General features: G+C 34.5%; 1 long non-coding RNA gene across 1 annotated transcript in view; it reads right to left on the reverse strand.

The window, feature by feature from the left end:
• The window catches only part of LOC309622627, a 495,128-nt gene that overhangs the window by 181,497 nt on the left and 297,298 nt on the right, over positions 1-16,333 (reverse strand). The window lies entirely within an intron of this gene.

A 16,333-nucleotide genomic window follows, 5' to 3' on the forward strand; every position in this document is an offset into this window, starting at 1 on the left:
GTGGCAAGTTGGCTATGAAATGGTTTGTCCCTCTTAACCAATTTTATCAGTTACTGTTATTAAGAATAAACATCTTTCTTTTAAAAAATGGTTGAGTTCACAGTCTGCAAAACGCTTTAAAAATAACATCTTAAAACAAGGCTTTTTTCACTATAAACTAGATAGAGCTTTAACCGAATGAGATTTTATCTAATTTTCTTTAGAAAATGTGTATATTCATCAGACATTATCATAGCACCAAGTTTAGTGAATTTTGTCATTTAAATAACTTCAGTTATAATTCCAGTTTCCTCCTTTTATGTAAATAGCCTCAAAACTGCTTCGGAGCAGAAGCTCTCCAAATATGGTCTCAGCCTAGAGGTAATTTTTTTTTTAACGGAGCGATTTTTTTTTTTTTTTTTTTTAGCTATATTAACTCTCCAATGTAAAAATCCATGAAACCCAGTGAAAAGAGAATCTGAGAAATTCTTTCACTTTGATAAATCTGAAATGTTGGAACTTTCAAGTTTAAAATTTTCCCTGGGGCACTGTAAGAAAACTGACAGGAGATAAGTTTTAAAAGAATGTTATAACATTTAGAAGTTATAAATAAATTAAACAACATAGGTCATTGCATAAATGAGCATTAACTATTTCTATCAGGCCTGAAATTTTCATGACCTACATTTCTTCATATCATATTATGAGGTCTATCTTCATTCCCAGAGCTTTTTTTTTTTTTTTTTTTTTTTTTTTTTTGAGAGTTACTAGAGCTTTGTGGAAAAGAGGTGAAGCAAGAGAAGGTTAATGAGGGTGAGAGTGAAGCACGACGCTCCTGCCGCCTCTCACTCACCAGGCATCGCAGGGAAGGGGCTCCTCCTTGCAGGACTGACAGCCAGGCACCTTGCATCACTCAAAAATGATGCCACATTCAATTAAAGTAAGAATGAAACATTTAATATATGGCAAAGGAGGCCAAACCCTTTGAAGTGTAAATGTATTTCTCCATCCTAAAGTAATGGTAACAGGGGTGAGGGAGTTTCCAGATACCAACACACCAAAAACTGCACTATCTTCCATGTCTTTTATATAGCCTATTTAAAGGGTGCTTTTGCTCTGCAAAATTATCCATGGTATTCTCCTTCAGATTGAACTCTGAATTGATCTTTGTAAAAATTTCAAATTAAGAGCCACGTTACATCCAAAAAAACTCAAATTGCCGTGTGTCCTACACTTAACTAGAACATTCTGGGGCAACTGTGTTTTCAAGCCAGGAAAGCTATAAAAACAATGATTATATTTATTTTCATCTCTGTGTCCTTCCTTGGAGTAAAAAAGGGCAGGAACATTTTGGGTACATATTTGTTGAATGGACAATGGAATAATCATCGGCTATTTGTAAGAGTAACTAATAAACCCTATGGCAAAGAACAAAGCAGAGCCAAAGTATGCAAAGCGTAAGTGTTCAAAGTTCCAGAACATCAATTTACTCAAACTTACCAACACTCACAGAATGTATCTCCCCCTGTGTTCCTGACAACTCCCAATTTCATATCATTTGCAAATTCAATTAGCCTGCACTTTACTCCTGTCACGTAACCCATCTGACCTCTTCTGTCTTTCTGCTCCATTGCACCTTTTTATCCCCACAGACTCGCCTAGGAACAGAGGACTACATATCATAAGTCCTATCCCTCTCTGCTTCCTATTTTCTCTCCTGCACTCAAAGGAGAAGAATTATGAGAACAAATAGTTAAGTATATTTTGTAACTGAATAAAAAAATCTGTGAAATGATTTTGTCCTACCCATTATTATTACCTAATCTATGCAGTAATTCTATAAATATATACATGATTAATAATTTATGGAACATTTCTATGTGCATTTATTACATATCATTATTATGTACAAATGACCTCACATTTATAACTGCCATGTGGGAAATTTGATGTTACATGTCTATGATATCAAATTCATATTGTGTATCTCAGTGTGCACAGCAAAAATAAATTTGTCTTGGATACTAAACTACCTTTGTGGTTATAGGTATAAATATTATCATTAAATAAAAAAGTATTTACGCGTCGGTCTTGACCTTTTAATTAAATGGAAATGACCAGAGTCAATCATCTATTGACAGGTATTTACATAGCCAGTAATTATAGGGTAAAGAAATTATTTTGGTTATAAAATCAGAGGGCAAGTCATACAAACTTTAGAAATAGAGTCACCAAGTAATCTGTAAGAACATGTAATTGCTATGTTTTTAACTGGCATTTACCAAGGAAAACTAAATTCTTACAGTAAGTAACATTGTACGGTGACTTGTAATTGAGGGTATTGGTATGGTTTTATTTTCTTAGTGATTAGGAGTCTGAAATCTTTAATAATATTTACAGTCTTACTAATATGTGAAAGTTTGAGAACATCTCAGCATAGAACCTTCTGCACAACTTCTCCGCTCTAGTGTTGGAAAGCTAGGGTGTTCATTTCAAGGCTGCCTGGGGGATCACCTCAGCTCATCCTGATTTTAGCCCCAAGGGCAGTACCTCACACCTTTAAGTGCCCTAGCAGTAGTATTTCTTGAGAATTCTATCTCCAGTACTGATAAAAGATAATAAAACTGATAAAACTATGGAGAATCATTGCAGCAGAATTTCTGACAATTTGAAGATTTGATATGTTTAAAAATGTTATACCGTAATATAAAGGTATCTGGATCCTGGCTCCAGAGATTGAATTGAATCCCAGAAGTGAACACGACCCATCTTCCATCCCTTCCTCCCTGTTTCTAGAGTCACCTAAATAGCTACAAATCACTATTCAGTTTTCCTAGTCTCTAAATTCAGACCCTCGTATGCTGAATAAGGTACCAATTAGTTCTTATTGCTATGGATGTGATGATTTTTTAAAAACTGAATAACACATTTGTTGAAGTTATTTACGTAAGTTACTCCTTGGTTATTTATATAATAATGAATGGCTGTTTCCAATGTCCTATTGTTAACTCAATTTCAGCGGACTGAATTTAGGCTACTGTAGGTCAGCAAAACGGAGGGTTTATGGAGCTCAAGGGATGACAAATGCTCCAGGTTAATCTCCTGCTCACGCATCGTAGTTTGTATGTCTTTGGGCCTTAGGTATTGCTGACATTTAAGGAGGAGTGTCAACAGATCTGGGTATCAAATGAGGAAGTCCTACTCAACTCCATGAGCAGAATAAACGAGGAGACTGGGAAGATGAGAACAGTACAAATGGAAATGAAAAGCTACCTTCAAACTCAAAAGATCTTTTTTTAAGCTATTGCTAAATGATTGTTAAAGTGGGTGTACATATAGTTGCTTAAATAGTGCCAACTTCTACCTGTCCTTTGGAGAGGTAGAAGAAGAGTCTTTGATTAGCGTAAGTAAGACAAATTCAAATAATTTTAGCTCAAGAGGGAAGCATGGGCAATAAGAATTCTAAGGAGAAAACTTACCATGATCAGATTTTCGAAGTCTATTGGCACTTCCAAGGACTAAATAATAAACACCAGGGAAGACGGAATGAATACTTCTGAGCGCTTGCTGTGTGCCAGGAAAATTCAGAATGTTTCACATATTTTAACTCATTAATTAATCCCTACATATAAACAATAAAACGAAAACATAGAAATAGAATTCTCAGTTCCTCATGCTGACCTTCCTGTGTGATCCTGCCTCTAGCATTACCAGCTTCACAGAGACCGATGGCTTTGGCTCTTGCTCTAGTTTTTCCTTTCTTCATTATGTTTACTATATGAAGCCAATTTGCAGGAAATAAAGTTTGGTATTAATCTGGTGTCATACACTGAGGATAAAGTGAGAGAAAACGTGCATTTAACTATAAAAACATACATACACAATACATTGTTAAAAGTTACAGTGCCCTCCCTTTTTTTTCCATCTTCTTTACTTAAACAGTCCTCATAAAAAACGGTATTTCTTGGCAAGAGAAACCACTTTTCCTTTACGTCAGAGTCACTGTTAAGTTCACATTTGTGTTTGCAGGTTCTGTTTCCAACTTTCCACTCTGGTTCTATCCCCTACAGCAAGAAGAAAATCACGGAATTTGCATATTGTGCTTATAAAGTAGGGTAGCTCTCTCTGAGAGAAGCACCGAGGGGTTAGAAATCATGAATAGGCACACACATTGTCGCAGAATCCTAATCCAACATATTTGTCCTCTACTTTTATATATTTCTCTGCTTTCAATTAAGACGCCTTATTAAATAGCATTCAAACATGTGAAAGCAAAGACAGAGCCTGACAGAATTTCAACAGGTTCTTTGCATTCATACTGTACGTCACCTCTTAATTAGCAACCAAAATGCAATGAACAGATTGTACAGTTTACCATCCTAGCCCAGCTCCTACACTTGCTATTTGTGCGTATACAGCATATTTAAAGAGACCCTCATCCAGCAGGATTTTCGTACTTGCTCCATCCCTGGAACAGAACCACCATCAACTAAATGCCACTTCATGGATGCCTTAGCCTGCAGCAGCAGCTGGCATTACCAAGCAGTTGAAAGGACATTTTAATCTCCTGTTTAATGCATTTTTCTCCACCTGGGATAAGAAGCCAAAATTGCTGTTAGCAAAAAATGCCTTAGTCATTAACTGAAAGTGCCTTTTTTAAAAGTGTTCCATTACTCCCCTACTGGGAAATTTCAGACTTTATTAGCATTTTTTGAATTTGTATTAGTGGTACCTGAATGGTAAAATGCTAACGGATGAACACTTAGCTATTTTCCACAGATTTTGCTTTTGGGCTCTCCTTGTACAGGAGCAAAAAAAGAGAACGGGGTCAATAGACTGTACTCCTCATCTAGCTCTCTGGGATTGAAGTTCACAGTCAGAGGAATCATCTTAATTTTCTATTATTCTATCCCTGCAGAAGCACAAAAGCCTGGATTTGGGGACTCTCTTTTACCTAAGGGCAACTAAGAGGATATTAAATGTTCTTTAAATGCAAGTCTTGTGTATTTAAATCACATGCATGCTGGGCTGGTATTACCTTGCTTTGGTGATCAGAGTGCATTGAATTCAGGCTGTAAGAAAATAGAAATTCTCCCATTGAAACACATGCTGTTAGCAAAAGGGTTGGTCTGTCATTTTGGCACAAGAGACCTGACATTAAAAAATAAGAGCCATCCAAGCAATGATTTGAATCAAACATAATTTAGATTGAGATTCTTTCACATTTTTGTTTATTTTATTTTCTGTCTACTAAACACCCACCTACATTTTAGAAATCTTCTGAAATATGAGATAAGCCTGAAACAGTTGTGGTTTAGTTTTGCTTAGCTTCTGTAAGGACTGTGTTAGTCGTGAGCTAAAATAAATATATAAATGTAAGATAGTCACTAGGGTCCCAGATTGAAAATACCAATATACTGAAATCTTCTACCAAAATGCTTGACTGTCTAGTAAAAACCAAAGGGGACAAATAGAAGGTCAAGACATATTTTGAAAATACTGTAGCTAAATTTATTCCTTGCTTTATTACCATATTCAACCAATTGAAAAATATATTGTCATCTTATATAACTGCCTCAGAGATCCTCTTCATGTCTTAAGTTTTACTTCTGCTGTTCCCTGGTTTGGTAACAGAATAAGCAAGCCTCCTTTGATATGCAGAAACTATGGTTTCCTTAAGGTATAAGTGAAAATGAAGTCCTTTTCCAATAAATGATGGAGGCAGCAGGGATAAAGAAAGAATATTGGATTTAACAGGGATTACGGCTAACAAGGCACAAGTCCCCAAGGATGTGAATTTTCTGGAGAAGTATGAGAGAGTAGGGCAAAGGGCCTGAGTTAGAGACTATGGTAGGAAATACAATGGGAAGAGAAATAATTAGGAATTTTCTAAAATTGCTCTTTATTATGGGAATACTCAGAAATTATAATTAAAATAACACTGAAAGTCATAAAATAGTGGCCTTCCAGTGGCTTAGGATAAATATTCCATACCAATCAGCCGTATCCTTATTACATTCCTGTTTCTAAGCCCTGCTGAAAATATAAGCAGCTCAAATGTGGTGAACAGTTGCAAATGGCCAGTCTGGCTGGTTTATTTGAACGTAGAGGTATATATGTGGATATAGATAGATAGATAGATAGATTGATTCAAATTCCACTGAGGTGTTAATCTTCCTAAAGCAATCCCCTGAGTGAATCATCAGCAAATTTGACTGCATCTGTTATGCAATATGCCTTCATTGTGCATGTTTAAATTTTTAATAGAAATTTTTAGAGTACCAATTGTGACTTCTCTTTTATAGTCTAATTGAAAACCTTCTGTAGTCAGAAGACCACAAACACACTGTTGCCTTTGGAGTGGAAGTCAATGGAATACTTCTGCACAGAATCCAAATGTACCTTCAAATTCTATCCTCAACTATATGGGGGTTTTCTCTTAAATTCCTTTCTCAGAAGCTCATTATTTTGAGGCGCTTTCTTGTTATTTTAAAAAATCCCTTTATAATTTTATGTGTATATGGAATGTGACAAAAAGGTTACTTTAAGAAGATTAAAGAAATTTATATTAGCATGTTAGAAAAGATTGTATTATAAAATTGATTGTCATATTCTGATAAATTTTATAGCATATAAAGACAAAATTCAACATATGCCACTTAACAAGTCATTCATAGTATTTAATTTACTTTAATTTAATTGTGTTATGAAAAACTAACGTCTTGATTTTGAACAAATTTATAAAATAACACATCACGTTTGAATTGGGAGACTGAATGTCTATTAGCATGTAGATTGAAATATAACTTTTTAAATCAAAATAGACAAGAATTCTTAGCTGAATTAAAAATTAAAATTTTTATATTTTTAACTAAAAACTTTTTAAAATATAATTTTTATGTTATTTTCCCTCTAAATGATGGGAAGTTTAGGAGGTTTGCAAGCACATCCCACAAATGACACATAATGGATATTTAAGAGTCTTCATCTTAGTAGATAAAAATACAAATCAGATATATTCATCACTCTATTTTTTTTCTTTTAACATTAGGTCTTGTAGTACTAGAGACATCTTGCTTCTGCTCAAGAGGAAAGCAACTTAGAATTCTGATCATACGAAAGCAAATAAAGACCCTCTTTAGATAATTTTGTAGAGTTATATTCTCCTTATCTATCTTTGTTTCATCTTTTGTTATGTTTTCTGTCTTTTATCAGCATTACATTATAGCTAAAAATGGTATATGACTAAGAATAAAAATTTCGAATTGTATAATGGTTAACCATCATAGTTCCTAGGGGAGTTTAGTTGATTAACAAATTAAGTGACTGTGTCATGACACCACTCACCACTCAGTCCTTATACCCTGGGATTTACTCAGACTATTTCATTTCAAAGAGAGAAAATATTTAAATAACAGTTTTATCAATTTAAAAGGAAAAAATATACCATTAGCCCTATTAAAAATGTGACCCTGTATTTGTGTTATGCTAACATTCCTGAAAATTTCTCAGATCTTAATTTCCAGGAACTTAAAATCCCCTAAGAGATGATAGCGACCACCATGCTGTATCATCCCTAAGGTCACATTCCAGGTAGAATACAAGGCTGAGTGAACCATGGAATTGTCTCATAGAACTCTTTAATTCATTTACTCAACATATACCTCTTGAATTATACTGTGTATTAAGCCAGGCAGGCAGTGTACTAGGATTTAAGGATAAGGAGATGAAAAAAACAGAATCCTAGTTTTCAAGCAACTCACTATCTAAATTAGGGCACCAAAACCAAACAAATAAGAGCAATACTGTTCTGCTAAGTGCTGAAACAGAAGTATGAACTACTGGATGGAGGCAATGGAGGCAAAAGGTACAAAGAAATGATAAATTGTGCAGGGGACAGTTAAAGAAATCCTCACAAAAGAAATTACACTTGAACTAAGTCTTCAAGTATAAGCCAAAGTTTGCTGGGCAACATCAGATGGGGAAGGGCATTTCAGCACAGAGAACGGCACATGCCCAGCAGAGCGTGCCCTTTTCAGAAGATATGTGAGTAAGCCTGTAATTTAAGGTCACATGTAAGAGTAAACAAGTTGAAAATGGTGGACAAAGAATTTGCATTTATATATAGGCAATGCGGAGATACTGAGGAATTTCAGCACTGCAATAAAATGACCAGATGCATTTTAGAAAGACGATTTCTGACAACCAGGACTCTTCCTATCCTTTACATCATCCTTGCCTATGATCCTTCCATCACCAACATCTGATGAGAGAAGAGTGAAACTGTAGGATATTGATAACATTTAATATAGGTATGTTGTTATTTGGAGAAAAAAAAGTTGAATGAATTTGGACATACTGGATTTTTAACTTATATGGGTATTCAGTGACCAGTAAGAGAATTATTGCTGATATTTTTTGAGATGCTGAGCCAATACTATTTTACATAATTTTATTTGTTTTTCATCTAGTCACAGCTCACATCTATCCCCTAACTTTCAAAGAGAGTAGTTATGTTCAACATGTATAATGTTAAGGAATATTCACATTTTGGAGTTTTTTAAAAAAAACTTATTTACTTGAAATTATAGCCTATAAATAAATTCCTCTTCTTTGTTATGAAACCACAATATTATAGATCTAATTTTAGAAATACACATATTCATTTTAAGCATGTATATTCATTTTATGTATGTGTGTATGTCCCATTTTTAAACTTTTACTTCATTTATATAAATTAATATTGATATTTGGGGTCTGGACACCCATGCACACATGGAGGGCAGTGACACATGAATTGGCATGTTAGCCTGTGTGGAACAGAACACTTTCGTGTTTGAGGAACACTGTTTTACAGAAAATCTTAAACTATGAGTCAAGGTCATAATCAAATATTTAAAACACTAGGGTTTTCTTCCCTTGTAGGGCCATTTATTGGGTTATAGCCATGTCAGGAATTGTTAGGTGCATTTCATGCAGTATGTCTAATCCCCACAACTCAAGCAGTTATATCCGTATTCGAAGATGAGAAAGTTAAGGGTCACAGAAGTTATATAGATTTTCCAAGAGTTCTCTCTCCCCTGCTATACCTTCCAACGAGATCTTGATCTGTAATATTTTCTCTTGTCTTCTTGATTGTAATCCCTGATTTTCCTGACCTAGGTAGCAGCCTAACTCTGTCCTCCCAGGTCCCTGATTCTGACATAACAGCTTGACTGATATTTTGTATCTCATTTTGGACCACACACCTGATTTTGATCTTCTAGATCCTAACCTCAATGTTGTCTTTGCTATTAATGCAAAATCTTAATCTCTCTGTTCACCATAAGAGAATAATTTGACTCCAATTTGAATCTCGCTGTCACAGAAGCTGATTTCTTCTGAAGGTCACTAATGTAGAGAAAAGACATGAGTCTAACATTCAACTTACAATAGTGATTTTTTTTTAGAAAATGCAATAGAGAGATTATTTAACATTGTTTTCAATTAAAATATGATTAAAAAGAATTATAAAATGACATGGATTTATTTTCCATTCTACATCATGATTACCTAAAGGAGAATATAAGTGAGAGAAAGAGACAGAGACAGAGAGAGAGAGAGAGAGAAGAAGAGGAGGAGGAGAAGGAAGAAGAGAAACGGAAGAAGTTTTTATAGCTGAGTAAAGAGCATTGGCATGGAGTGAGGCAAGACTGGGTTTGGGTTCTGGTTCTTCCCTAATCACTGTGCGACCACCTAACCTCTCAAAGACATGGTTCCCTTTAAAACAGGATTAATAACATATTCACATGGTTACTGCGAGGATTAGACGAGCTAATCTGTGAAAAGCTCCTAGCCAAAGTAAGAGTCCAAAAGAAATAAGGGTACAGAGAAAGGCAAAGTAGGTTCTGAAGAGTAAAGCAAACCATTCTTGATTTTATGCTTTAGCTCTTTCATTTTAGAGTAACACTTGTTGTCATCAATAGAAATTCCAATAAGTCTACCTCACTGCTCTTCCCAGCACTTCACCCTCCCTTTAGATTTAAACTTAAAACCATTTACAAGCATAGACATAAAGGACCACTGATAAAAAATATTCTCTTTATATAATTCAAAGACAATGGCTAGAGCTGTCCAAATGGAAGGAGCTGTTTTAATCTTTGAAACAGTTTCCTATCAAACCCTACATGGTAAGTAATAAATCATTGTTGAAGACAGAATAAGATACTACTCGACTAAAATGCCTGAAAGAACATTAGAGAAGTATCGAAGTGATCCCCACGGTAGCTCTGCAGAATTTACGGCCTAGAATCTGAACCCATAGAAAGCAAAACATTCTAGCGGCCCAAGTGGCAAAGTACAGAAATGCTGTGTAGCAGAATTTAAAGTGACATAGACATGCTTACTGAATGTAGTATGTATACCAAACATACTCACTAGGTACCATTTGCTGTGCCAAAACTTCTACAAAATTAATTTAACTTTCTAAAACATTATGGATCATAACAACCAAGAAGTTATTATTATTATGTTACAGATAAGGAGTCTGATGCTTACATAGGTGACTTGTCTAGAAAGTGGTGGAATTCTTCACGCAACTGAGTCTGAACCCAAGCAAGTGCCATCTAAGATCTCACCTTTGACGTTATGCTTCTTCAATGAATTTGGCCAAATAACTACCATTCTTCTCTAAGATAAAACTTATTAGGAGGAAGTCTCAAATAAACTTATTAGAAAGAAGTCTCAAATAAATCATCAGAAATATTGGAAGTAAGCATTAAGACAATTTCTGTATTTCCCTCTTCTCTCTTTGGAAAATTGTTTCCACTCCTATTTGAATTTCAGCACTGATGAGTATTTCATCTGTAGACAAATCACACCTTATTTCCACTTGTAAGTTGCCCAAATGAAATTCTTACTAGCACCTCAAAATGCAGGTTTTTGAAATGCTAGAGATACATAAGACGTATTTTCTAAAAACAAATAATGTTGGTTTTCTAAATAAAAATTATGTGAGGAAACACATAATATAAAGCATTTATTAAAACACTTGCATTAAAAATCTTGATAACAAATAACTTATTCCAATATTAGGAGACTTGCTGTTCAGTTTTATTCTCTTGATTTTCTAATCTTTTGAAAAATAAAACATGCTTTGCTATTTAATGATTATTACAGTTAGAGTTGATAAAGAAGAATAGTTTATATTTAAAATTTTCATTTTACCTACTTAGTTTTATGTATTTAAAAAACAAAGCTCTGGTTTGGAAAAAGAACTACCATTAGACAAACTTCCATATATTTTAAAAAGTTCAAAAGGAAATTAAAATTCTAATTTAAAATCTAATATAAATAGCCAAGAAAAACTGTACAGTTAATAGCTATATTTTAGCACTAGAAATCATGGCTACTGTAAATGTACAGACTTCAATAATTTTAAGGAGCAAACATAAATCTTGTTTTTCTTTCACCCTGACTACAGAGAAAGTTGTTAAATTATATACAAAGCTGTTTCCTCTCATTTTCTATATACTTTTACCAGAGCAAAAGTGTTTCTATTCATTATTCTAAATACTGCTTTCAAGGCAATAGTACAACATGGTAGCCCTTCTCACTAGAGATTGCTTTGTTTTTGAAGAAATCCCCTTTAATGTTTCAGTGACAGAATCAAAAGGCATGGGAAACAGCCCAGCTAAATGAAAGCTTCAAAACAATGCCCCTGTACAGCTCTCGCCGAACCCATTACCACTTCCCAAGATGACAGAGTATTTTTGCAGGTACAGTAGGGAAGGACAAGTCTAGGCTGTCCTGCCTCTTGACAGAGGAAATAAATCACCCTACACACTGGAGGATACCTTTCCAGACTGCACGCTGGGAACTTCATTATACAAGCTGTGCCACATATACTATGCATAATGCTGCTGATTGGACATAGATGCATATCCACAGCCTATTTCTGTCATTGTCTTATGGGGAAAATATCCATTTTTCCTCCATAGACAGATACAGGCTTGAAAAAGACATGAAGAAAATGATACCGTGTGCCCAAAGATCTCGATCTTTAGCAAAATATGCTCTTGACTAATGATTTGTTTAACTTGCCCTAACCCTATCTCTTGGTGCATAAAACAGGATCATATTATTATGGTTTTATATTCACACAATCTCCCTTGATCTGAATGTGATGTTATCAAATATGTCTTGTTGCCCCTGGTTGCAGCCTCATTAAGAAGAGGGCAACATATTTCCCCATAGAAGAATATTTAGTGCGTTTTTCTTTTTAATTGGTAATCCTTTTGGTTCATTCATAAAATACAAACTTTATTTACTTAGTTTTGCTCATATGCCATGAATGTAGTTTAATTTAATTTGGACCAGTGTGATAATGAAAAAAATTGTAAGGGAAGACTTATAATCTTCAGACTGGAAGCACAGTGTCATTTTCACAGTCAACAACATAAAATTAATGAACCAAAGGAGATAAAATTAATGAACATAACTATTAGCATGTTTCTTGTAGTTTGAGAACACTAATGTAATTTTAGATGGAGATTCCTTAAAATTTAGCTTCTTCTTGGGGAACTTTCTGTGTTGAAATACTTCTGCCACTTCTGCTTTGGTCGAATAATACTGCCCATTGAAAAGTACATGCAACATTCTTGTTGCTAGGTGTGACACCTTAAGCATTGTAAAAGTAGAAGAAGGTTATCTTTAACCTTAAGCTAAATCAATTTTCTTAGTAAAATAAATTATAGTCTCAGTGTTCAAAATCTACCAATACAGAAAAGAAAACAACAACAACAACCAATAAGGCTTTAAAACACCAATTGCCAGCTCTTAAAAGTTGCTTGTGGGCAAAAGACAGAAATAATTTAGATTTTACATTCCTTTGCTCCAGGACTAGTCTAATATGCCATTTTAGGTGTGTTTATGGTGTTAAGAAAGTTGGTTGTCATTAAACAATGTTTCCACTGCAATTAACATCACTAATGCTCATCAGAGAAGTGCTTCCAAAATTCTGTGAGACCCCAAAGATAAGCTTCAGAGTGGCAGCTGTCACATGATGCATTATACAATCAAGTTACTCCTATCAGACTTAAATTTTTTTAGTTAGAAATATATTTGTCATTTTTTAAATTATCAACTTTATCTTCTGTTGATTGACATTTGGAGTCTGAGTTTACTAGTTTTGGTCTGCTTTTTGGATGTACCAATTCTCCTTAATCCCCGTAAGAAAAAAATAAACACAATTCCATCTGATTTTCTGATTTTAGTCCCTTGTGTCACATTATATGATCTCAAAATATTAGGGGAAAGTCTCCAACAAATTTCTTAGTGGGGAGGAGAACAAAACAGAATGGGGACCGCAAAGTGTCCCAATCATGAATAAATCCCCAGACCCTGCATCTGATCTGTGACTTGCAAATTATTCCCATTAATTTTTCCAGCTTTACTGCGATATAACTGACATATAATATTGTATAAGTTTAAGGTGTACAACATGACGACTTGAGACATGTACATATTGTGAAATGATTGCCATAATAAGGTCAGTTAACACATCCATCACTTCACATAATTACAATTTACGTTTTGTGGTATGAACATTCAATATTTAATTTCTTAGTGACTTTCAAGTGTATAATACAGTATTGTTAACTATAGTCACTATGCTCAATAGCAGGTTCACAGAAATTATTCATCTTATAATTGGGAGTTTATATTCTTTGACCATTGAAACTACAGATGGATTTGAGTAGTATGGATATTTTAGCAATATTAATTCTTCTGATCCAAAAACATGGGATATCTTTGCATTTATTTGTGACTTCTTCAATTTCTTTCATCAATGTCTTACAGTTTTCAGTATACATATCTTTCACTATCTTGGTTAAATTTATCCCTAAGTATTTTATTGTTTTAATGCTATTGTAAATGGTATTGTTTTCTTCATTTCACTTTCAGATATTTTGTTGTTAGTGTATAGAAATATGACTAATTTTTGAATGTTCGTTTTATATTCTGCAACTTTACTGAGTTCATTTATTAGTTCTAATAGATTTTTTATTTTTGGTAGGATTCTATAGGGTTTTCAATATATATCATGTCACTATCTCCTACCTAGATCCCAAAGCTCCTGTGATTGTGGATTGATGCAAAATCATTGTTGGTGAAGCAGGTCACACCAGGGATGTCTTATTCAGTTCATTTTGCTGATGTCATTCTTCCTTTCATTACTGTTTTTACTTTATGTTTGGAATGCAAATGAGTGTTTTTAATCACAAGTATCATCAAGTCAATACTTATACACATACAAATATTTAATAATGTCAGGAACTAACACAAAAATTTGGATTCACTTTGTATTTCCCACATGTATTATCCAAAATTATATTTTAGCTGAAGATGCAGTAATATGTTGGTTAAACACTTTTTTTTTTTTTAAGGCTGCTTCTTTCAATGGTAAAACCAATGTGGAAAAAACGGTGATTTCTTGTTAGCATATATAAATTAACTTTTGTATTTCTTTTCTTTCCATTTACTCAAATAATTTATTAAAGGTAGAATTTTTGAGGAGTTGACAGTAATGAAGAAATAGAATCATTTGTCTAAATACTTTTAATCCCTAGACCAACAGCAATGTTAAAATATTTTTTTGCTGTTGTTCTTGATTTCTGTACATTTTCTAAATGAAACAAGTAGTGGTAGAATAAAATTAACAAAGAATCAAAGGTAATGGAGTGGTAGGTGGCTTAATGACACAAAGGAAGATGCTGGATCTGCCAGGAAGAAACATGTCAGCAAAGGACCCAGCCTTTCCTTTGACATCTTCAGTCACTTCATGATCTGCTGTGACGCAGGTATGACTTATGGTATTTTCATGATGAACAATGGCTGACTTTTTCAGGTGACAGCACAGATGAAGACAAAAAGAGAATCAATTCCTCATATTATTTAAGAAGGTTTTCAAATAAATAATATTTAGAAAAATCACTAAAACTCAAGTTCAAATGACCTTCATAGGCTATATTACCCACTTAGATGTATCAACTTATGTCTTAAAATAGAAGATGACATCACATTGGTCCCTTTGTACTCAGGTCTTCAAAAGCATTGTCAATATTTAGTATTTAGTAGAAATGTTCTCCTAATTTTAGTATTATATGCACTTTTAGATGCTTGTGTAGATTTTTCAGAAGCTACGTCCTCTTCTTTTGGGAACAGTAAATATTCTTAGCCTCAGACCATTAATGGTCCTCAGGCCATTAATTGACTTCCTCTATGCAGGCTGTTAGAAGCAGCCAGCACCTTTCTGGCTGTGTACACAACTGCCAGAAGTGGTGGCAGAGGAATCATAATAGCATTATGTTTTCCAAAGGAACTGTGAAATGCCCCTTGTCCTAGAACCATCTATGGATATGATCTGTTCATCTTTTGATAAAATTGTGCAAAGTTACATAATTCTATTAGTCTGTTCAACCTGTCAAAACAAAATGCCATAGACTGGGTGGCCTTAACAACAGAAATTTACTTATTTTCTCAAAGTTCTGGAGGTTGAAAGTCTGAGATCAGGGTGCCAGCACGGCTGGGTTCTGGTGAAGATGCTTTTCCTGGTTTGCAGATGGTCATCTTCTCTCTGTGCCCTCACATGGCAAAGGAAGAGCAAACTCTCTGATGTCTCTTCTTATTAGGTCACTAATCCCATCATGAGAGTCCCACCCTCATGACCTCATCTGAACCTAATCACCTCCCAAAGGTCCCATCTCCAAACACTATCACACTGATGGTTAGAGCTCAACATCTGAATTTGGGGGGAACACAGTTCGGTCCACGGTAGTAACAATCTTCTTTTTGGTGTCAAATAACCTCATTATAGTCAACTCCTTGCAAAGGAAGATAAGATTCATTCAGTCAGTCTCAGGGTTTGTGCAAGCAGCATGAAGAAAAGTCTGAGAATTTTAACATTAATTTATGACTGTTTCCCAACACATTGCAGTGATGTAGTTTTTATGTAGAAGAGGCTAAAAGGAATCAATCTGCTTGTAAACAGTGGCATGGAGACCAGTCTGGGAACTTCAACTGATGAAAAGGATAATAGTGGAGACTACTGGATTATTTCTGCTGGTAATGAAAGATAGGAATTAGTGCCCACCCACCCTTAACAAGAACTCTCTTCTGAAGCACATGGAATGGGAGAATCACCCAACACCTACTCAGGGTTCACCATGAGCAGAGCACTCTGATAGAGCTACACGACAACCTTTAGACATTGCTAGACTGCCTTCAGTTACTGTGCCAAATACCCATACTAGATATACTGTAATTTAGTCAGTATGGTTAAGTTGAAAAATGCATACAATGAAAACAAAAAACC

This window comes from Balaenoptera borealis (genome assembly GCF_965194805.1).
Source record: "Balaenoptera borealis genome assembly, chromosome: 2".
Lineage (NCBI taxonomy): Eukaryota > Metazoa > Chordata > Mammalia > Artiodactyla > Balaenopteridae > Balaenoptera > Balaenoptera borealis.